At 45.1% G+C, this 23,731-nt stretch overlaps 1 protein-coding gene across 1 annotated transcript in view; it reads right to left on the reverse strand.

Annotated features, from left to right (window-relative positions):
• The window catches only part of LOC143766572 (uncharacterized), a 43,706-nt gene that overhangs the window by 11,431 nt on the left and 8,544 nt on the right, over positions 1-23,731 (reverse strand). The gene's annotated exons all lie outside the window — the stretch shown is intronic.

The raw sequence follows: 23,731 nt of genomic DNA on the forward strand, positions 1-23,731 counted from the left end.
TGGCGAATTTGCCAATCCTGGTCTTCTGTGGCAAACGCCAATCTTCCTGCACTGTGTTGGGCTGTGAGCACAACCCATGAGGAAATCACAGCTAGAATAAGTTGTAAAAACTGTACTTAAAAAATTACCTTTAATTACGTCTTAACGCAGTAAGGTGATAACAAGGACCACTACCACCATTTTAAAGATACCAGGAGGTGCCTGTACCCATCACTAAACTGAACTGTTCCTACCTACCAGCGGAGGTTGGCACCCTACACCTGTGCAATGGCGCCCCCGATCACTGGCGACTGTCCCTCCTACCCCTATCCAGCCCTGTGGGATGGGGAAAGGAATAGGAGTAGAGATATTGAAATGAGAGTTTGTTTGGACAGTATACCACAATAATAGTGATTGAAGAGATTGCTAAGACCGGCACAATAGCAACATGGATCAACATGCACCGTATCATGCAGCACACTATGAAGGGGTATCGTTTCCTTATGTGCTTGCACTCTGAACCCTGCTATTGTGCCGGTCATAGCAACTTCTTCAGCAGCTAAGTAGTCTCTTTATACTATGTATACTTTATTCACTCCTGATGAACCTTGAAAGGGGAAATGAGTGTGTTTCAGAGCTCTGAGGTTTTTTTTCTTTTCATAACTTCTTGATTTGATGACATGTACCTGTTCTTTAACATGCAGCTGAGCCTTATCTGGTTTTGAATATTTTTGGGCTTATTGCTTAACCCCTTTCTGCCATCGGACGTACTGTCCCGTCCATGCGACCTGGGACTTAAAGGGACTGTCCTCCATAGTACACGCCTGCGTAAGGCAAGATTGCCTTGTGCAGGCATGTACTACAGAGGACAGAGAATGAACTTCAATCCAATATTGCAGCCAGCATGCAGCCAGCGGGTAAGGAAAGGGTGAATCAAACACCCGAAAACCCCACCCCTATGGCTGAAGATTGTTCCCTCCAAATTAAGGTGACAGAGTCCCTTTAATTCCCATGGACGGGAAAGTATGTAATACCCGATCAGCCGCGCTCACAGGGGGAGCACGGTTGATCACAGCCGAGTGTCAGCCGATTATCACAGCTGACATCCGGCACTGTGACCGCTCCTGGCACTTTAACCCCCGAAACACTGCGATTAAACATGATCACAGCGTTCCGTGGCATAGGGAAGCATCGCGCAGGGATGGGGCTCCCTGCGTGCTTCCCTGAGACCCTCGGAACAATGCGATGTGATCACGCTGTCCAAGGGTCTCCTTCGTAATCCTCACTGCGGATCCAAGATGGCCGAGGGGGTCCGTCCGGGTCCTGCAGGGAGGTTGGCTTGTGAGCAAAGTGTCAGATCAGCGATCTGATAATATATAGTGATGTCCCCCCGTGGGGCAAAGTAAAAAAAAAGTTTAAAAAAACCCCCCGCCGAACAAAAAGTGTTAAAACACGCGGTCAAAAAGACAGATATAAATAAACATAGTACTGCTGAAAACGTCATCTTGTCCTGCTAAAAATTGAGCCAGCATACAGCGTCATTAGCGAAACAAATAAAAAGCTATAGCCCTCAGAATAAAGTGATGCAAAATTATTTTTTATATAAAATTGTTTTTATTGTATAAAAGCGCCAAAACATAAAAAAAAATATAAATGAGATATCGCTGTAATCGTACTGACCCGAAGAATAAAACTGCTTTATCAATTTTACCAAACGCAGAACGGTAGGCACCCCTCCAAAAAAGAAATTCATGAATTGCTGGTTTTTGTTCATGCTGCCTCACAAAAATCGGAATAAAAAGCGATCAAAAAAGTCACGTGCCCGAAAATTGGTACCAATAAAAACATCAACTTGTTCAGCAAAAAACAAGACCTCACGTGACTCTGTTGACCAAAATATGGAAAAATTATAGCTTCCAAAATGTGGAGAAGCAAAAACTATTTTTTGCAATAAAAAGCGTCTTTTAGTGTGTGACAGCTGCCAAATATAAAAACCCGCTATAAATAGTAAATCAAACCCCCCTTTATCATCACCTTAGTTAGGGAAAAATAATAAAATAAAAAAAATGTATTAATTTTCCCATTAGGGTTAGGGCTAAAGTAAGGGTTGGGGCTAAAGTTAGGGTTGGGATTACATTTACGGTTGGGATTAGGGTTAGGGGTATGTCAGGGTTAGGTGTGCTTAGGATTATGGTTGAGATTAGGGTTAGGGGTGTGTTGGGAGTTAGGGGTGTGGTTAGAGTTGGGATTAGGATTAGGGGTGTGTTGGGGTTAAGGGTGTATTGGGGTTAGGGGTGTGGTTAGGGTTGGGATTAGGGGTGTGTTCGGGTTAGGGTTGGAGTTACAATTGGGAGGTTTCCTCTGTTTAGACACATCAGGGGCTCTCCAAAAGCAACATGGCATCCAATCTCAATTCCAGCCAATTCTGCGTTGAAAAAGTAAAACAATGCTCCTTCCCTTCTGAGCTCTCTTGTAGGCCCAAACAGGGGTTTATCCCAATATATGGGGTAGCAGCATATTCAGGACAACTTGGACAACAACTATTGGGGTCCAATTTCTCTAGTTACCCTTAGGAAAATAAAAATTTGGGGGCTAAAATTCATTTTTGTGGGAAAAAAGATTTTTTATTTTCATGGCTCTGCATTATAAACTGTAGTGAAAAACTTGGGGGTTCAAAGTTCTCACAACACATCTAGATAAGTTCCTTTGGGGGTCTAGTTTCCATTATGGGGTCACTTGTGGGGGGTTTCTACTGTTTAGGTACATGAGGGGCTCTGCAAACGCAACGTGACGCCTGCAGACCATGCCATCAAAGTCTGCATTCCAAACGGCGCTCCTTCCCTTCCGAGCTGTGCCATGAGCCCAACAGTAGTTTACCCCCACACATGGGGTATCAGCGTACTCAGGACAAATTGTACAACTTTTGGGGTCCAATTTCTGCTGTTACCCTTGGTAAAATAAAACAAATTGGATCTGAAGTAAATTTTGTGTGAAAAAGTGAAATGTTCATTATTTTTTTTTTAAACATTCCAAATATTCCTGTGAAACACCTGAAGGGTTAATAAACTTCTTGAATGTGGTTTTGAGCATCTTGAGGAGTGCAGTTTTTTAGAATGGTGTCATGGATCGCCCCCAGGTGTAGGGCAGTGGGGTACTCGGTACCGGGTCCCTCTGTCTCGGTTCTGGGGATGTCACAGTGGCCCGACCCGGTCCGTGGCCCTGCTAAGGAGCGCCCAATTAAAGGTATAGTTTGTCAAGTGTTTGTGACGCCACCTGTGGTATTCGGTCAGGGTGACCGATGCTGCTAGGGGTCCGCTGGGGTGATGGAATGGCAGCTAGATGTTATACCTTCCCACAGGTGAAGTATGTCCCCAGGGCTTCCCTTAATGAGTAAGGTGGTAATGGTGGGTGTTGTAAGGCACGACGAGGACACAAAGGTTGCAGTCTCTTTACCTTTTACTGAAGACTTCAGCGTCCACAGTCCAGAGTACCGTTCACAGGGCTGGCTGAGTCTGGCCGGTCTGAAGGCACATCCAGAGTTCCCTTTGCAGGTGGAAATCAGTAGCCTTCCTACTAGCGCCTGTGTGTTGTAGTACCTCCCTGCTGAGCACCACGGGATAGTCCTCACATCTGTCGTGTATATTTCTGTTTCTCTCTCTCCCCGTCCCCCAGATGGTATGGATAGGACGACCCATATGATGGGGTAGGCCTGGAGCTATTTTATAGGGACCCTAGTGACGCCCCTCTCCCACAATTTGCCTCCGTTGTCTTCATTAGGTTAAAGGTTGGGCAGCCAACTTGGAGTTAACTGTCCTGCCATTGTTTGAAGTAATGCGTAGAGCCAATTACTCCCTCGGTGTTCCGGCCACCGGCTACGCGCCTCAGAAGGATGTTGCCGATCTTAAGGCAGGACTCCTCCTGGTATTAACTCCTTGTGCTGTGATCTCGTTTCTCACTTCTCCACAATATACTTCGCTTCTTGTCCTTTGTTAGGATGCTGCCACAATGAGGTGCAGGCGCAGCTCCGTAACGTTCTATCTCTTGCTATGTCTCTGTCAGGATCCCACCCGACAGGGACCTCTGTCTGCAGCTCAGATGTTCCTCCTTCTCTCCCTGTCTGCCTAACAGGTCTTCTCTGGGTCTCACCCAGGCAGCTTCTCTCTAACTTCCTATCCAACCCCCAGTTTTACCCGAGTGTGAGGAGTGGCCTGATAGAACCCTTTGCTCCCCCTTGTGGTTGGAGTGTGAAGTGTAGTGTGTGACTGATACCTGGTCAGGTGAACTCCTTTAATACCATCAGACGTAATATCACTCCCCCTGATGGAAGAGCGACATTACTGCAACGACCAGGACTCTGGGGCGCTGCATGTCACACTTGGGTATTTTCTATTATATCGATCCCTCAAAGTGACTTCAAATGTAATGTGGTCCCTAAAAAAAAAATGGTGTTGTAAAAATGAGAAATTGCTGGTCAACCCTTATAACTCCAACAAAAAAAATTTGGGTTCCAAAATTGTGCTGATGTAAAGTAGACATGTGGGAAATGTTACTTACTTTGTGTGTGACATATCTCTGTGATTTAAGGGCATGAAAATTCAAAGTTGGAAAAAAATTTTCCACAGCTAAATGCAAGTAATGTTGAGGAAATTTTACCACTAACATGAAGTACAATATGTCATGAGAAAACACTGTCAGAATCACCGGGATCCGTTGAAGCGTTCCAGAGTAATAACCTCATAAATGAACAGTGGTCAGAATTGTAAAAATTGGCCCGGTCATTAACATGCAAACCACCCTTGGGGTTAAGGGGTGAATGCCCTGGGATCATGCAATATTTATGCAGGCTATGATATTTATATATGACATTGGCCAACTGTTTAGTTCCTACTCAGACAGTATAACTATTTGCCCTATATGAGGAAGCGGAACTATATTGATCATTTATTAGTTTGAGCTCACTTGTATGTTAGTTTTGGATAGTAAACTGTTGAGTCTAACATATCATTGCCATCATTGTTAGACTTCACCCCTTCACTGCCCCTCATATGGAAATGATCTTATGGTCTTAGGGTTAGGAGGGACAGCCGTCTGGAGCGGGGGCACCAACAAAATCGTAAATATCATATAGGGTGCCAACCTCCGCTGATAGGCAGGAGATAGATAAGGGTAAGGCCCCTTCAATTCATTTTGACCCCTCATCAAGTCTATATTATCTTTTACAACTCCCTTTATCTTGGGTACGTGAAAATCTAAATATATTTTCACTCACGTGGTTTACTACCCCACATTAAAATTTTGGCAGTAATAATAAAAAAGTAACACATCAATCCCCCACTATAATTGTGGTATACTGTCCAAACAAATTCATTTCATTATCTCTCCTATTTCTTTCCCCATCCCACAGGGCTGGATAGGGGTAGGAGGGATAGTCGATGGGGAGCGGGGGTGCCATTGCGCAACTGTAGGATGCCAACCTCCGCTGGTAGGTAGGAACAGTTCAGTTTAGTGGGTACAGGCGCCTCCTGTTATCTTTTAAATCGTGGTAGTGGTCCTTAATATCACCTTACTGCGTTAAGACGTAATTAAAAGGTAATTTTTTTTTTTAACTACAGTTTTTACACAGTGAATTTTTTTCTGTGAGCACAACCCCCATCTTTGGACATCGGTCACTCAGACCATCTTCATGGAGTCGGTTTATAGCCGTTTGTGCAGACACATGCACATTTGTGGCCTGCTGGAGGTCATTTTGCAGGGCTCCTCCTGTTCCTCCTTGCACAAAGGCTGAGCCCCTTCCACATCTCCTGGTGTACTGGCCTGTCTCCTGCTAGCGCCTCCAGCCTCTGGACACTACGCTGAGACACAGCAAAACTTCTTGCCACAGCTCACATTGATGTGCAATCCTGGATGAGCTGCACTACCTGAGCCACTTATGTGGGTTGTAGAGTTCGTCTCTTGCTACCATGAGTGTGTAAGCACAACCAACATTCAAAAGTGACCAAAACATCAGCCAGATAGCATTGGTACCGAGATGTGGTCTGTGGTCCCCACCTGCAGAACTACTCCTTTATTGAGTGTGTCTTGATAATTGCAAATAATGTCCAGCTGTTGTCTATTCCATTTGCACAACAGCATGTGAAATTGGTTGTCAAACAGTGTTGCTTCCCAAGTGGACAGTTTGATTTCACAGAAGTTTGATTTACTTGTAGTTATAGTCTGTTGTTTAAGTGTTCCCTTTATTTTTTTGAGCAGTGTATTTTAGGCCGCAGACAACAAGCAGTTTCTTCCTCGGAGTCGGTAGCTGAATACGTTGCCTTTAGACTCCTCTTCCATAACGCTAATTCTCGTCTCATTTACCTAAACTGGAATCGGCATTAGCAATACTGCAGGAGATATTCATTACGTGACATGAGAAATAACTACTTCTTGATGAGAATGACATCATCTTCTACTACGGCTCTAGAAACATATTTGTCCAGAGTCCGTCACTGACCCCATCACCACCGGCCGTCTATATGAATGATTCCCGATTCCCTGCACTGTAATCTTCTAGCACATTAGATCACATGTCTGAGTCACACACAGAAGTTTGAGGCTTTTATAAAAACTGTCATGCTGCTGCAGTGCAGTATAACGCAACCTCCACCAGAGGGAGCTTGAGAGGGAAGTGAGACTGCATACACAGAGAAGCACTGCAGAGCAGCAGCATAGGCACCACCAAGTGCCGAGAGAGTGGTCCAACAAGCCGAGTCAAAAAACAACAATAGGCAGAAGTACTAAAGAGATCAGCAATACACGTGGTCAGGAACAAGCCAGGAGTTTCAGCAACGGTCAGAAGCGGATAAGACAGGAGGCAGAAGAGAGTCTGAATACAAGCCAAGTCAGAAACCAGAGTATCAAAACCGAAACGCTGGAAAAAGGGCAGACAGAGGGAGTCAACAGACACGGGGGCAAGTCAGGGATCACAGCAGGACAAACCAAGAGCTACCAGAGTCAGGTTCACACGCCGAAGGCAGAACTATAGCTGACACCGCCAGCAGGATGCATGGGAGCTAAATAGCAAACCTGAACCCAGAATGAGGCAGAGCAAAGTTAACTTGACATGATCCCCCCGGAAAAAGGGCAGACAGGATTAAACCCTGGCACGGATCATGACAAAAAGCTTTTTTGTTTGCACAAACACAGCGGACAGAAATTATCTGATCCCAAAGTCTCCATGTACAGTGTTTTATGGGATTTATTTCTGGCCTTAGGCTTTCCTATATTACAGGGGAAAAAAAAAAACAGATACTAAAAATTATTTTTTTTGACACGCTAAACATTTGTTTTACTCTTTTGGGCCCCAGAACATAGATTTACACTGCAGGGATTGCACAGGGGCGGCTACAACGAAGCCCTGGTAGTTTAACCACTTGCTGCTGCCAAAATCAAACATGGCATCTAAGCAGATGTGACGGAGTTTGGCTGAATGCCCTCCGACCCAAAGTACTCAATAGTATGGGGCGGCCTAGTTACTACGATACTTACATGCCTAATAATGGTGTCTGGGCCTGAAATGTATGACGGTCTATTAGGCCGGGCCAGAGGCAGCGTCCAATAAGACAACCCCTTCTTGATTAATATGTTTGGCCCCGATTATAATAATAAACCCTATACTCAACTCCCGTGCTGGAACCGTTTGCATTATTTAAATGTACCTGTAAATTCTAAATGTACCTGCATTGTTTGCTGAATTAAATAATAAAATTCCTGTAGTAAAACACCCGTTAAAAGTTCCCTCAATAATACAATACACGTTTGCGGCGGCGGCGCTCAAAGAGACAAAGAAAACCCAGATATTGTGCAAAGAAAGTAAACATTTATTTAACCAAAAAATAACTGTTTAGGATCGGGGTCTATCTGAGGGTGAGATGTGGTGGACCTTGGGGGTGTGGAGCTGAGGATTGGGTGGTAGTTGATGAAGGCGTTACAGGGGAAGGGGCAACAAATTAAAGGATTGAATCATGGATGGAACTGGACACATTGGGAGTAGACAACACAGTGTAATCATAGGAATGGATAGATAAACTGGAAGGGACAGACACAAGGGAAGGTAGTGACACATTTGAGAACAAAGAAGCATTGGTAGGTGGGGGTACAGGTGGTGGGTCCAATTTTAGCAGGGGTTTTTTTGACTCCGGGTCTTCGTCCTGGTGGAAATGTTATTAGTTTTGGACCTTTGCTTTCTTGGCCAAGTGGGAGAGGTGGCCTCTGTAGCAGTCTTTCGGTGTGGTGCTGGACTGGGCAGCGTGGTGGATGCTGCTGACTGCAGGGGTAACATAGAAACATAGTTATTAAGGTTGAAGGAAGATTTTAAGCCCATCTAGTTCAAACCATAGCCTAACCTAACATGCCCTAACATGTTGATCCAGAGGAAGGGGAAAAAACCCATGTGGCAAAGAGTAAGCTCCACATTGGGTAAAAAAGGGAATTAGACCTACCGGTAATTCGGTTTCCAGGTAGTCCCTCAGGACAGCACAATGGATGGATGGAGGATGTCCTTCCTTTGACCTATAGCGGGACAGGATCATAGAGAGGTTAAAAGGACCCTCCCACCTCCACCCTCCAGTGTTTTTTCAAAGTACCACAGAAGGATGGAAATAAATGGTCTAAACATGCCCTTACAAACACGTGTGTTATAATCCATTTAACAGCTTCATCTTAATTTTGAGCCATGGTGACTCAAAGGACGAACGATCTCCCGGTAAATTAATCCCGTACAAGCCTAAAAAGAGAAACATAAGGGAGGGAACTAAGGGTGCTGTCCTGAGGGACTACCTGGAAACCGAATTACCGGTAGGTCTAATTCCCTTTTTCCATTACGTCCCTCAGGACAGCACAATGGAGAATACCAAAGAAACTCTCCCAGGGTGGGTACAGAAGCCCAGGAATCAAAGTCCCAGGCTAAAACCAGACTAGATGTATAAATGATATGAAAGATCAGAAAAACCATAGATATCTAAAGAGATCCGCAAAGAAAATCACCGTAGTGAGTGTCTGATATACATCTATAATGGCCAATTTCAGTATGAATGTGGTAAACGAAATAAGCATCAGAAACAAAGAGGGAAATTCACCCATTGTACTCCAATACCAATAATGAACCACAGCAAGTTATTTATTGTGATAGATACTTATAGACATCGCTGCCCCAGAATATGGTTAGAGAACCTTATTGCCCAGCAAAATATGGTGAAAGTCACAGCCACCACACAATGAAGACTGTACCGACCAATAATAAACTGGATGTGCTTATAACAGGAACTATGAAGCAATATAATGCAATATGATGTCCAAAGGCACTATTAAGTAATCTGATTCAATACGATGCAATATGATGCAAAGTCACTATGAAGCGCTATAATGCATATAGCAACTATGAAGAAATATGATGCACAAAGGCAATCTGAAGCACTATGATGCAAACACGAACAATGAAGCAATATGATGCATATAGGAATAATGAAGCAGTATGATGCATGAAGTAACTATGAATCGCTATGGTGCATATAGGAACAATGAAGCACTATAATGCATATAGGAACTATGAAGCAATATGATGCATGAAGGAGCTATAAAGCACAATGGTGCATATAGGAACAATGAAGCAATATGCTGTAATATAATGCACAAAGGCAATATGAAGCGCTATGGTGCATATAGGAACAATGAAGCAATATGCTGTAATATAATACACAAAGTCACTATGAAGCGCTATGATGCATATAGGAAACATGAAGCAATATGCTGTAATCTAATGCACAAAGGCAATATGAAGCGCTATGATGCGTATAGGAACCATGAAGCAATATGCTGTAATATAATGCACAAAGGCATTATGAAGCGCTATGATGTGTATAGGAACCATGAAGCAATATGCTGTAATCTAATGCACAGAGGCAATATGAAGCGTTATGATGCATATAGGAACCATGAAGCAATATGATACACAAAGGCAATATGAGCACTATGATGCATATAGGAACAGAGATGCAATATATGATGCAGAAAGGCAATATGAAGCACTCTGATGCATAAAGGAACCATGAAGCAATATGATGCAATATGATACACGAAGTAACTATGAAGCGCTATGATGCATATAGGAACTATAAAGCAATATGATGCCGTATGATAACCCAGAGGCACTCAATATGTTGCATAGATGTACTATGATTCAGTATCATGCACAGAGACCCTCCATATGATGCATAAAAGCAGTATGATGCAGTATTATGCACGGAGGCACTTGATATGATGCACAGAAAGACTAGGCTATGCTTGAAGGTGCCAAACAAGAGACCAGGCCTACACTTTTAAGCAAAAGAGCAATCTATCAGAGGTCCAGATAAATCTCCACTCTGAACAGTACCTCTCATTTGTCAGACTGACTCCACCCAAAGGAGCTAATTAATGAGCCGCAGCTGGAGGGCAGATTTCATGAAGACAATGTGCTGAATAAACACCTTGTGTCCTCCTACGGACGGAGTAGTTAAGTTGCAAAGAAAAGTGAAACACTTGTTTATTGAACCAAAAAATGGAAAGCATGCTTCAAAAAAAAAAAAAAAAAAAAATCACTCTGAAGACCAATCATAAGGCTCTGTGCAGACAAAACCTGCAACTAACTGAAGTCCAGTCATGAGATGTAGCCTGGACATATGGCCCTACCATAGCCTAGAGGTCCAAGGCCTAGCTGCAAATGGGTTCCAGGTACAGCTTTGACACAAAGGCATGAGACTAGAGTCAGCCCAGAGGCCCAGGCCAACAATGCAACATTTAAACCATGCACTCACCTGTGCTGGCTCCATACCTGCTAGAAGACAGGGGGAGCTGGTAACGCCGAAAGCCTACCGTGGAAGGAAGCGGCGTCCCCATTACTCTTCTCCTGTGCCCCCTTCCGTGTTCCATCGTAGAACGCACGCCAAACCTATGTGCCGGCGCTCCTCTCTGGCATCACTGTAAGCGCCACAGCCTTCTCCACCACACGACATAGAGGTGTTTTGCTGGTTGGCGTCCGAGCCGAGAGCCCCCCACCGGGAGGAAGCGGCTCTACCCAGGAGCCCGTCCGCTCGACTGGTCTCTGGGGCTGAGGGACTCCCCACCGGGGAGTTTCCACCCTGGGCTACTTGACAGGGGGAAGGATTAAACTAGCCGCACGATCCCCCTGAGCCCATTGCACAGGCTGACTGTTGGCTGAGGAACCTCTCAAAGAGGAGTCGGCCACGGTCCACTTGACAGGGGTGAGAGAATCCACAGGCTATCTTCGCTCTAGGAGCAACCTCTCATACAACCGTCCCCTGTAGGGACAGGAAAATCACTGGAGGGTGGAGGTGGGAGGGTCCTTTTAACCTCTCTATGATCCTGTCCCGCTATAGGTCAAAGGAAGGACATCCTCCATCCATCCATTGTGCTGTCCTGAGGGGCGTAATGGAAAAAATGTCTTCCCGACTCCACATACGGCAATCAGACTAGTTCCCTGGATCAACGCCCTATCAAGGAATCTAGTGTATATACCCTGTAACATTATACTTTTCAAGAAAGGTATCCAGTCCCCTCTTAAATTTAAGTAACGAATCACTCATTACAACATCATACGGCAGAGAGTTCCATAGTCTCACTGCTCTTACAGTAAAGAACCCGCATCCGTAATTATGCTTAAACCTTCTTTCCTCCAGACGTAGAGGATGCCCCCTTGTCCCTGTCTCAGGTCTACAAGTAAAAAGGTCATCAGAAAGGTCTTTGTACTGTCCCCTCATATATTTATACATTAAAATAAGATCACCCTTTAGACTTCATTTTTCCAAACTAAATAACCCCAAGTGTAATAACCTATCTTGGTATTGCAGACCCCCCAGTCCTCTAATAACTGAACTTGGTAGCATGGTGGGTGCTGAACTTGGGAGCGTCGTAGATGCTGCTGGCCGCAGGGATGATGAAGTTGGCTGCGTGGTGGCTCTGTGAACTGGAGGCGGTGGTGGTGGAGGATAGTTCGTCACTCTGGGAGTTTGAAAGTAGATGTTCGGCTGCTGGTAATATCTTCTGGCCTGTTGATTGTAACTTTGTGACTGCTGCAGCTGCAGCAATGCTTGGCTGTAAGCAGCCTGGCAGGCCTGCATGACGTTGATCTGGAATTGAGGCGTAAAGTTTTCTGACACTTCCCGCTATATTGAAGGAAAAAAAAAAAAAAAATGTCACGCCGGTCTCTCAAGGTCGGCTTCCAGGCGATCAAGGCGTTTGCTGACATCCTGTATAAGTGTGTTCACATGGGTAAATCCACTCTTCAGTCTGTCACCAAGCACCTTAATCCCATCCTGGAAGACCGAGCGTAAGTGCATAAACTCGGGCATGAGTTACCTCTCCCAGGCCCTCTGCTGCTGATGAGAAGACCCAACAAAAGCAGCGGCAGAGGGCTGGGAGAAGGGAAAACCGGATGGATCGGCGGCTGCCTCTTCCTCAGCCTGTTAGGCCTGACAGGTTGCTACATCGCTGGTGGATGATTGGGATTGTGCTTGTTCATTGGCCGGTCGATGAGGGTCCACTCCAACAGAGAACAATCCAGGTTGTGTGGTGAAAAAAAACAAAAAAAACACATTAGTAAAACACCAAAAAAAGGTTAAATAGTAAGACAAAACAAAAGATACTCACATTCGGGTAGCAAGCGCAGGCATCAGAAAAGCAAGGTTCCGATGGTATTTGTATTTGCCGAGTATCCTTTGAGCAGCACCACTTTTAACCTGGTTCTCCTGTCTCATGTCCTTGTTGAAGAGATCCTTCATCGAGCGCCAACGCACTCTTATTCTCTTCACTGTGGTGGGGAAAAAAAAGGAAAAAAATAATTGTAAAACAATGCACCTACATTTACAGTAATAGGGAATCTCCACATACCTTCACTAGAAGAGCTGCACACCAGGTATATGGCAGTTCTCTGAGCACAGGACCTGTGATGAGGTCACAGAAGGGGAGGAGTCAGGGGTCACATGATCAGGGGCCTCAGTGTATGCAGGACTCTGCTGTGCTGGTTGTCATGGTGCTGGATGAGGGGAAGTTTGTGTTTGGGTCAGGAGGGGTTTACAGTGTGGATGTAGCAGAGCCGTGTGTGTACGAGGTGTACGGAGCGGAGCCGCATTTGTACAAGGTGTATGGAGCGGAGTCGTGTGTGTACGGATGTACGAGGTGTACAGAAGTCATTGAGCTGTAGGTTGGATTGCTGCTAAAGGGAAAAAAAATCTCTTTAATTCTTCTTTGTTAGCGAGTGTGAACGAGCTGAGTGTGACCGGAGCGTGAGTGCGAACTGAAGTAAGTGTGTGTCTTGTGATTTAGTGACTTTGGATTCAGGGAGTTTACAAGGGAGGAATTACTGAATTGCTTTTTGCATTTTATTAATATTCTAAATTTCTTTTTAACGTTTCTGTCTGGTGGAATCCCCATTAGGAAATGTGCTCCACTATTGTTAATGCCATCCAGTGCACATCTGGCCACATGTATGCAGTCCTTGATCAGCCAGTCGAGGGTGCATACTGCTGTGCGAGATGTGAGCATGTTGTGCATTTGGAAGCCCGGATTCTGAATCTAAATGTGCAGCTGGCAACACTGAGATCCATAGACAATATGGAGAGGAGTCTGCTGCTCACTGAGTTCAATGAGACAGATGAGGGGGGATGGTAGGATGGAGCTGCAGGACAGTGTGGCAGTTAGCTGGGTGAGAGAAGGCCGGGTAGAGGAAAGAGTGCCAGGGAGGCTAGTCCTGATCTGTACACCCCAATACGTTTGCCAAGTTGGCAGATGAGGGGGGTCCCCCTACAGGGGTAGCACTACTGCAGCCAGGCATGTCCTCTGAAAGCCGGAGGAGTGACTGCTCCAGTAAGGAGGGAAATAGGAGAGCAGGGCAGGCCAGACAGGTGCTGGTAGTGGGGGACTCAGTTATTAGAGGAGCAGATAGGGCAATCTGTCACAAAGACAGGGATCGTCGAACGGTGTGCTGCCTACCTGGCGCTCGAGTCTAACACATCGCTAATCGGGTGGACCGATTACTGGGAGGGGCTGGTGAGGACCCAGTGGTCATGGTGCACATTGGCACAAATGACAAAGTTAGAGGTGGGTGGAAGGTCATTAAAGCAAGGACCTCCAAGGTGGTATTCTCAGAAATACTGACTGTACCACGTGCCACGCCAGAGGCAAAGGGAAATTAAGGAGATAAATAAGTGACTCAGGAATTAGTGTAGGAAGGAGGGGTTTGGGTTCCTGGAGAACTGGGCCAACTTCTTAGTTAGCTACAGGTTCTATGCTAGGGATGGGCTCAGTAGCGTAGCTACCAGGGGGGCAGAGGGGACCATCGCCCCAAGCTCGGTGCTCAGAGGGGGCCCACCTGGAGCTACACTACTGTAACTGCACGCGCCAATACAATTACATTCTGCGGCAGAGCAGGGAGAATCTTTCTCCCTGCTCTGCCACTATGGGGCCCCTGAGCAGGCAGTGAGGGGCCCGTTGCCAGCAGTGGGCCTCCCACCCATCACCGCTAGGTCAGCTGTTTTGGCATTTAGCCAATACAGCTGACCGCATTGATGAGGGAAGGAGCGCTACGCTCCTTCTGCCATCATCTCCCTGTCAGCATCTGACATCGCCGACCTTGACAGCGGGCGCGATGATGTCACTACCCGGCGCCCACTGTCAGAAGAGCGGGAGCTCGGAGCACCGCAGGAACAAGGAGGAAGAGGTTAGTATACAGTTTTTTTATTGGGGCTGCCTTATTCTACAGGGTCTGCCTATGGGGGTGATCTTTATGCTACTGGGTCTGCCCATGGGGGTGCTGCCTTATACTACAGGGTCTGCCTATGGGTTTCTACCTTTTACTACAGGGTCTGCCTATGGGGTGCTGCCTTATACTACAGAGTCTGCCTATGGGGTGCTGCCTTTGACTACAGTTTCTGCCTATGGGGTGCTGCCTTTGACTACAGGGTCTGCATATGGGGTGTGTTATGATCCCAGTGGCAAGGATCGCAGGTCTGACAAGCTAAATACTAAAGGACAACTAGCTCTGGGGAAGTGGTAACTAGATTGACCGCAACCTGATCCTATCCGCACACAACTAAAGGTAGCCGTGGAACGTTACCTAAAAAATTCCTAGACGTCTCATCACGGCCTGAGAAACTGACTATTCCTAGAGGGAAAGAAAGTCCTTGCTTGCCTCAGTGAAATGACCCCAAAGATATAGAATAGCCCCCCCCAAATATTAACGGTTAGTTAAGGGGAAAGCACAAACGCAGAGATGAAATTAGATTTAGCAAATGAGGCCCACTAATACTAGAAAGCAGAAAATAGGAAGGGGACTGTGCGGTCAATACAAAACCCTATTCAAAATATCCACGCAGAGATTGCTCGAGCCCCTCGCACCAACTAACGGTGCGGGGGAAGCAACTCTGTACCCCAGAGCTTACCAGAAAAAAGGAAATCACATATTAGCAAGCTGGACTAGACTCATCATACACAGAAATCATATTGCAGGCAGATGAGCAAAAAATATTCAAACAGAACTTAGCTTCTCCTGAAGAGGCAGAAAACAAGATGATCAAGAGCAATCAGAATAGCACTGAATACATTGACAGCCGGCGACAAGTGGAAGTGAAGCAGAGCTAAATAGGAGCCTCCCTGGTGGATAACGAGGCAGCTGATCCTGCCAGACCCGCAGGATAATAAACCAAACCACCAGGGGGAGCCAAAAAACCAAAGTCACCCAATACCATCTGTGACCACAAGAGGGAGCCTGAAAACGGAGTTCACAACAGTACCCCCCCCCTTGAGGAGGGGTCACCGAACCCTCAACAAAACCCCCAGGGCGATCAGGGTGAGCCACAAGGAAGGCACGAACCAAATCGGCCGCATGAACATCAGAGGCGACAACTCAGGAATTATCCTCCTGACCATAGCCTTTCCACTTAACCAAATACTGAAGCCTCCATCTAGAAATACGAAAGTCCAAGATCTTCTCCACCACGTATTCCAATTCTCCCTCAACCAGCACAGGGGCAGGAGGCTCAACTGAAGGAACCACAGGCACCACATACCTCCGCAACAACGACCGATGGAACACATTATGAATAGCAAACGATGCCGGGAGGTCCAAACGAAAAGACACAGGGTTAAGGACTTCCAAAATCTTATAAGAACCGATGAAGCGAGGCTTGAATTTAGGAGAGGAGACCTTCATAGGAACATACCGAGAAGACAGCCACACCAAATCCCCAACACGAAGTCGGGGACCCACACCGCGGCGGCGGCTGGCAAAGCGCTGAGCCTTCTTCTGTGACAACTTCAGATTGTCCACCACATGGTTCCAAATCTGCTGCAACCTATCCACCACAGAATCCACCCCAGGACAGTCAGAAGATTCAACCTGACCCGAGGAAAAACGAGGATGGAAACCAGAATTGCAGAAAAAAGGCGAAACCAAGGTAGCAGAACTCGCCCGATTATTAAGGGCAAACTCGGCCAATGGCAAAAAAGTCACCCAATCATCCTGATCAGCAGAAACAAAACAACTCAAATAAGTTTCCAACGTCTGATTAGTTTGCTCGGTTTGGCCATTAGTCTGAGGATGGAAGGCCGACGAAAAAGACAAATCAATGCCCATCTTAGCACAAAAAGTTCGCCAAAACCTGGACACAAACTGGGATCCTCTATCAGACAATATTTTCAGGAATGCCGTGCAAGCGAACCACATTCTGAAAAAATAGAGGAACCAAATCGGAGGAGGAAGGCAACTTAGGCAAGGGCACCAAATGGACCATCTTGGAAAAACGATCACACACCACCCAGATAACAGACATTTTCTGAGATACTGGAAGATCCGAAATAAAATCCATGGAAATGTGCGTCCAAGGCCTTTTCGGGACAGGCAAAGGCAAAAGCAAACCGCTGGCACGAGAACAGCAAGGCTTAGCTCGAGCACAAATCCCACAAGACTGCACAAAGGAACGCACATCCCGCGACAAGGAAGGCCACCAGAAGGACCTAGCCACCAAATCTCTGGTACCAAAAATCCCAGGATGACCCGCCAACACCGAAGAATGAACCTCGGAAATAACTCTGCTGGTCCATCTATCCGGGACAAACAGTCTCTCTGGTGGACAACGGTCAGGTCTATCCGCCTGAAATTTCTGCAGCACTCGTCGCAAATCTGGAGAAATGGCAGACAAAATCACTCCCTCTCTGAGAATACCAGCCGGCTCAGAAACTCCCGGAGAGTCAGGCACAAAGCTCCTAGAAAGTGCATCAGCTTTCACCTTCGAACCAGGCAGGTATGAGACCACGAAGTTGAAACGGGAGAAAAACAACGACCAACGAGCCAGTCTAGGATTCAGGCGCTTGGCAGATTCGAGGTAAATCAGATTTTTGTGATCAGTCAGGACCACCACACGATGTTTAGCTCCTTCGAGCCAATGTCGCCACTCCTCAAATGCCCACTTCATAGCCAACAACTCCCGATTACCAACATCATAATTTCGCTCGGCAGGCGAAAATTTTCTAGAAAAGAAAGCACATGGCTTCATCACAGAGCCATCAGAGCTTCTCTGCGACAAAACAGCCCCTGCTCCAATCTCAGAAGCATCAACCTCAACCTGGAAGGGGAGAGAGACATCTGGCTGACATAAGACTGGAGCTGAAGAAAACCGGTGCTTCAGCTCCCGAAAGGCCTCCACGGCCGCAGGAGACCAATTAGTCACATCAGAACCCTTCTTGGTCAAATCCGTCAAAGGTTTAACCACGCTAGAAAAATTAGCGATGAAACGACGGTAAAAATTAGCAAAACCCAAGAACTTCTGAAGACTCTTAACAGACGTGGGCTGAGTCCAGTCATGAATAGCCTGGACCTTGACTGGGTCCATCTCCACAGTAGAAGGAGAAAAAATAAAACCCAAAAAGGAGACCTTCTGTACTCCGAAGAGGCATTTTGAGCCCTTCACAAATAAAGCATTAGCACACAGGACCTGAAACACCATCCTGACCTGCTTCACATGGGACTCCCAATCATCAGAAAAGACCAAAATGTCATCCAGGTAAACAATCATAAATTTATTCAGATATTCTCGGAAAATGTCATGCATGAAGGACTGAAACACAGAAGGAGCATTAGAGTCCAAAAGGCATCACCAAGTACTCAAAATGGCCTTCGGGCGTATTAAATGCTGTTTTCCATTCATCTCCCTGCTTAATGCGCACAAGGTTATACGCACCACGGAGATCTATCTTGGTGAACCAACTGGCACCCTTAATCCGAGCAAACAAATCAGACAATAGTGGCAAAGGATACTGAAATTGACTGTGATTTTATTCAGAAGACGATAATCTATATAAGGTCTCAAAGAACCGTCCTTCTTGGCCACAAAAAAGAATCCTGCACCAAGAGGGGAAGAGGATGGGCGAATATGTCCCTTCTCCAAAGACTCCTTTATATAACTCCGCATCGCGGCATGTTCTGGTATAGACAAATTAAAAAGTCGTCCCTTAGGGAATTTACTACCAGGAATTAAATTTATAGCACAGTCACAATCCCTATGAGGGGGCAGGGCACTGGACCTGGGCTCATCAAATACATCCTGGTAGTCAAACAAAAACTCAGGGACCTCAGAAGGAATGGAAGAAGCAATAGACACCAACGGAGTATCGCCATGAATTCCCTGACAACCCCAACTTGACACAGACATAGCTTTCCAATCTAAAACTGGATTATGAGCCTGCAGCCATGGCAGACCCAAAACAACAACATCATGCAAATTATGCAGAACAAGAAAGCGAATCACCTCCTGATGTACGGGAGTCATGCACATGGTCATTTGCGTCCAATACTGAGGCTTATTCTCAGCCAATGGCGTAGCATCAATTCCCCTCAGAGGAATAGGAAATTCCAAAGGCTCCAGGACAAAACCACAGCGCCTGGCAAACGACAAATCCGTCAGATTCAGGGCAGCACCTGAATCCACAAAAGCCATAACCGAGTAGGATGACAAAGAAAAAATCAAAGTAACAGACAAAATAAATTTAGGCTGTATAATACCAGGTTTAGCGATCTTTTTTAAGCGTTTAGAGCATGCTGAGATAACATGAGTAGAATCACCACAGTAAAAGCACAACCCATTTTGACGTCTATGACTTTGTCGCTCAATTCTGGTCAGAGTTCGATCACATTGCATAGACTCAGGTCTCTGTTCAGAAAATACCGCCAAAGGATGAGCAGATTTGCGCTCCCGCAAACGCCGATCAACCTGAATGGCTAAAGCCATAGAATCACTCAGACTTGTAGGGGTGGGAAACCCCACCATAACATTCTTAATGGCTTCAGAAAGACCTTCTCTGAAATTTGCAGCCAGGGCACACTCATTCCATTGAGTAAGCACTGACCATTTCCGAAATTTTTGACAATACACCTCTGCTTCATCCTGACCTTGAGAGAGGACCAGCAACGCTTTTTCTGCCTGATTCTCAAGATTAGGCTCCTCATAAAGCAGTCCAAGAGCCAGAAAAAATGCATCTACATTAAGCAATGCAGGATCTCCTGGCGCCAGAGAGAAAGCCCAATCCTGAGGGTCGCCACGCAACAAGGAGATAACAATTTTAACTTGCTGAGCGGGATCACCAGAGGAACGAGGTCTCAGAGATAGAAATAACTTACAATTATTCTTAAAATTCAGAAACCTAGATATATCTCCAGAAAACAACTCAGGAATGGGTATCTTTGGTTCTGACATAGGGCTATGAGTAACAAAATCCTGAATACTTTGCACCCGTGCAGTAAGATGATCCACACCAGAAGTCAGAGTCTGAATATTCATGTCTGCAGCTGAGCTCAAAACCACCCAGAGTTCAAGGGGATGAAAGAAGCTGAACAGACTGCAGCAAAAGAAAAGAGGGAGGAGAAAAAAAAAAATGTACTCAGGTCTTCTTTTAATCCCACTTCTGCGATGCATAAAACACTTCTTGGCCTGCTATACTGTTATGATCCTTAGTGGTTGAGGATCACAAATTACTCCAGCAAGGAAACTAACAAAGGACAAGCTCTAGGGAGGTGGAAAACTGGACTGACCGCAAATCTGAACCTATCCAAACACACTAGAGGTAGCCGGTGAACGTGCCTAAAATTCCTAGACGTCTCGAGCCAGCCTGAGGAACTAACTACCCCTAGAGAGAAAGAAAGACCTCTCTTGCCTCCACAGAAATAATCCCCAAAGATATAGAAGCCCCCAACAGATAATAACGGTTAGGTAAGAGGAAGGCACATACACAGGGGTGAAAGCAGATTCAGCAAATGAGGCCCACTAATACTAGATAGCAGAAAATAGAACAGGGATCTATGCGGTCAGTAAAAAACCCTTACAAAATATCCACACTGAGATTTCAAGAACCCCCGCACCAACTAACGGTGTGGGGGGAGAAACTCAGTCCCCTAGAGCAACCAGCAAGCACAGAAATCACATTTTAGCAAGCTGGACAAAAAACATGATGAACGCTGATAATCAGAAAATGAACAAACAAGAACTTAGCTTGTCTTGGAGAGACTGGGAGCAAGGTAGTCACAAGGAATCTGAAGAGCACTGAATACATTGGTAGCAGGCAAGGAACTGAGTATCCAGCTGAGTTAAATAGGAAACCAACCAAGGATAACGAACCAGCTGATGCAGCCAACCTGCAGAAAGACAACACTACACAGTACCGCTTGTGACCACTAGAGGGAGCCCAAAAATAGAGTTCACAACAATCCTCTACGTCTGGAGGAAAGAAGGTTTAAGCATAATAACAGACGCGGATTCTTTCCTGTAAGAGCAGTGAGACTATGGAACTCTCTGCCGTATGATGTTGTAATGAGTGATTCATTACTTAAATTTAAGAGGGGACTGGATACCTTTCTTGAAAAGTATAATGTTACAGGTTATATAGACTGGATTCCTTGATAGGGCGTTGATCCAGGGAACTAGTCTGATTGCCGTATGTGGAGTCGGCAAGGAATTTTTTTCCCCAAGGTGGAGCTTACTCTTTGCCACATGGGTTATTTTTTTTGCCTTCCTCTGGATCAACATGTTAGGGCAGGTTAGGTTAGGCTATGGGTTGAACTAGATGGACTTAAAGTCTTCCTTCAATCTTAATAACTATGTTACTATGTTAGGGTGAGGTGTATTATCCTCTCCACCATCTTGTCTCTGTCCATATCCATCTTTGATGGGTAATTCTGAAAAATGATTTTAAATGAAGGATCTTCACTCAGAGGATCCGATATTGTAGAAACCTGAATGAAAAGATAAGCAAATGTAACATAATAAAAATCCAGTGTAATAATACAATTACTGGAGATAATAAGGGAAACATATGAGGAGATTTATTATTTTACAATATTTAGTGTAAAATAAAGCCAGGCTGAATCAAAGAATGCGGAAACGTCTGAACAAAAGGATGACAGTCATAAAAATGATGTAGGAAGACTGACTTGAGTTTGGAAGCGTTTCACTGCAACTCAATTAAGGACTATAGGTCACATCTGAAAATCATAATAGGCAAAATGGACGTAATATGAGAACTGTTATGATCCCAATGGTAGAGGATCTCAGGGTTTTCAGCAAAGTCTGCAAACATAAAAAACCAGCTCATAGGGAGGTGGTAACTGAGCTGACCGCATACCTGATCCTAGCCCACAACTATTAGCAGCCGGGGAACGTACCTACGTTGGTTCTAGACGTCTCGCGCCAGCCGGAGAACTAACTAACCCTTTCAGAGAAAATCAGACCTCACTTGCCTCAAGAGAAAGGTACCCCGAAGTAAATACAAGCCCCCAACAAATAATAACGGTGAGGTAAGAAGAAAGGACAAACGTAAGTATGAACTAGATTCAGCAAAGAGAGGCCCACTATATAATAGCAGAAATATAGTAAGCGGACTTATGCGGTCAGTGAAAAACCCTACAAAAATATCCACGCTGAATATCAAAGAACCCCCGCACCGACTAACGGTGTGGGGGGAGAATATCAGCCCCCTTAGAGCTTCCAGCAAAATCAGGAATCACATTATGAACAAGCTGGACAAAAAACAGAACAATACAAATAAACAAAAATAAGAAAGCAGGACTTAGCTTATCTTGCAAAAATCAGGACCAGTAGACAGGAGCAACCAGACAAGGACTGATTACATTGATGCCAGGCAATGGACTAAGAATCCAGGAAGTTTAAATAGGAACACCCAGGGTCTAACGAACCAGGTGACTACCAACCTGGGGAAAGACAATCCAAGTGCCATACCGCTAGTGACCACAAGAGGGAGCCAAAAAGTATAGTTCACAACAGAGAACACTGTCGAGCAAAGAAGTTTAACTTTAAATCGCCTGGCATGTGGTGGTCAATGATGAAGTCAGTTTGTCACCTTTAGCTCTACCTCCGAACTTTTTTCATACATGTCGGTAACAACTCAGGAGTCTAAGCATTTACTACAAGTTATTAGGAGACACAATTCATATTTCCAGATGACATCCATTGGTACGACAGCTGGACTTGAAGCAGGATTTATGTTGACTTTTAACCCCTTCACCCCAAGGGTGGTTTGCACGTTAATGACCGGGCCAATTTTTACAATTCTGACCACTGTCCCTTTATGAGGTTATAACTCTGGAACGCTTCAACGGATCCCAGTGATTCTGACACTGTTTTCTCGTGACATATTGTACTTCATGATAGTGGTAAAAATTCTGTGATAGTACCTGCGTTTAATTGTGAAAAAAACGGAAATTTGGTGAAAATTTTGAAAATTTCGCAATTTTCCAACTTTGAATTTTTATGCAATTAAATCACAGATATGTCACACAAAATACTTAATAAGTAACATTTCCCACATGTCTACTTTACATCAGCACAATTTTGGAACCAAATTTTTTTTTGTTAGGGAGTTATAAGGGTTAAAAGTTGATCAGCAATTTCTCATTTTTACAACACCATTTTTTTTTAGGGACCACATCTCATTTGAAGTCATTTTGAGGGGTCTATATGATAGAAAATACCCAAGTGTGACACCATTCTAAAAACTGCACCCCTCAAGGTGCTCAAAACCATATTCAAGAAGTTTATTAACCCTTCTGGTGCTTCACAGGAATTTTTGGAATGTTTAAATAAAAATGAACATTTAACTTTTTTTCACAAAAAATTTACTTCAGCTCCAATTTGTTTTATTTTACCAAGGGTAACAGGAGAAAATGGACCCCAAAAGTTGTTGTACAATTTGTCCTGAGTACGCCGATACCCCATATGTGGGGGTAAACCACGGTTTGGGCGCATGACAGAGCTCGGAAGCGAAGGAGCGCCATTTGACTTTTCAATGTAAAATTGACTGGAATTGAGATGGGACGCCATGTTGCGTTTGGGGAGCCCCTGATGTGCCTAAACATTGAAACCCCCCACAAGTGACACCATTTTGGAAAGTAGACCCCCTAAGGAACTTATCTAGAGGTGTGGTGAGCACTTTGACCCACCAAGTGCTTCACAGAAGTTTATAATGCAGAACCGTAAAAATAAAAAATCATATTTTTTCACAAAAATTATCTTTTCACCCCCAATTTTTTATTTTCCCAAGGGTAAGAGAAGAAATTGGACCCCAAAAGTTGTTGTCCAATTTGTCCTGAGTGCGCTGATACCCCATATGTGGGGGGAACCACCGTTTGGACGCATGGAAGGGCTCGGAAGGGAAGGAG

Source organism: Ranitomeya variabilis, chromosome 4 (genome assembly GCF_051348905.1).
Source record: "Ranitomeya variabilis isolate aRanVar5 chromosome 4, aRanVar5.hap1, whole genome shotgun sequence".
Classification (NCBI taxonomy): domain Eukaryota; kingdom Metazoa; phylum Chordata; class Amphibia; order Anura; family Dendrobatidae; genus Ranitomeya; species Ranitomeya variabilis.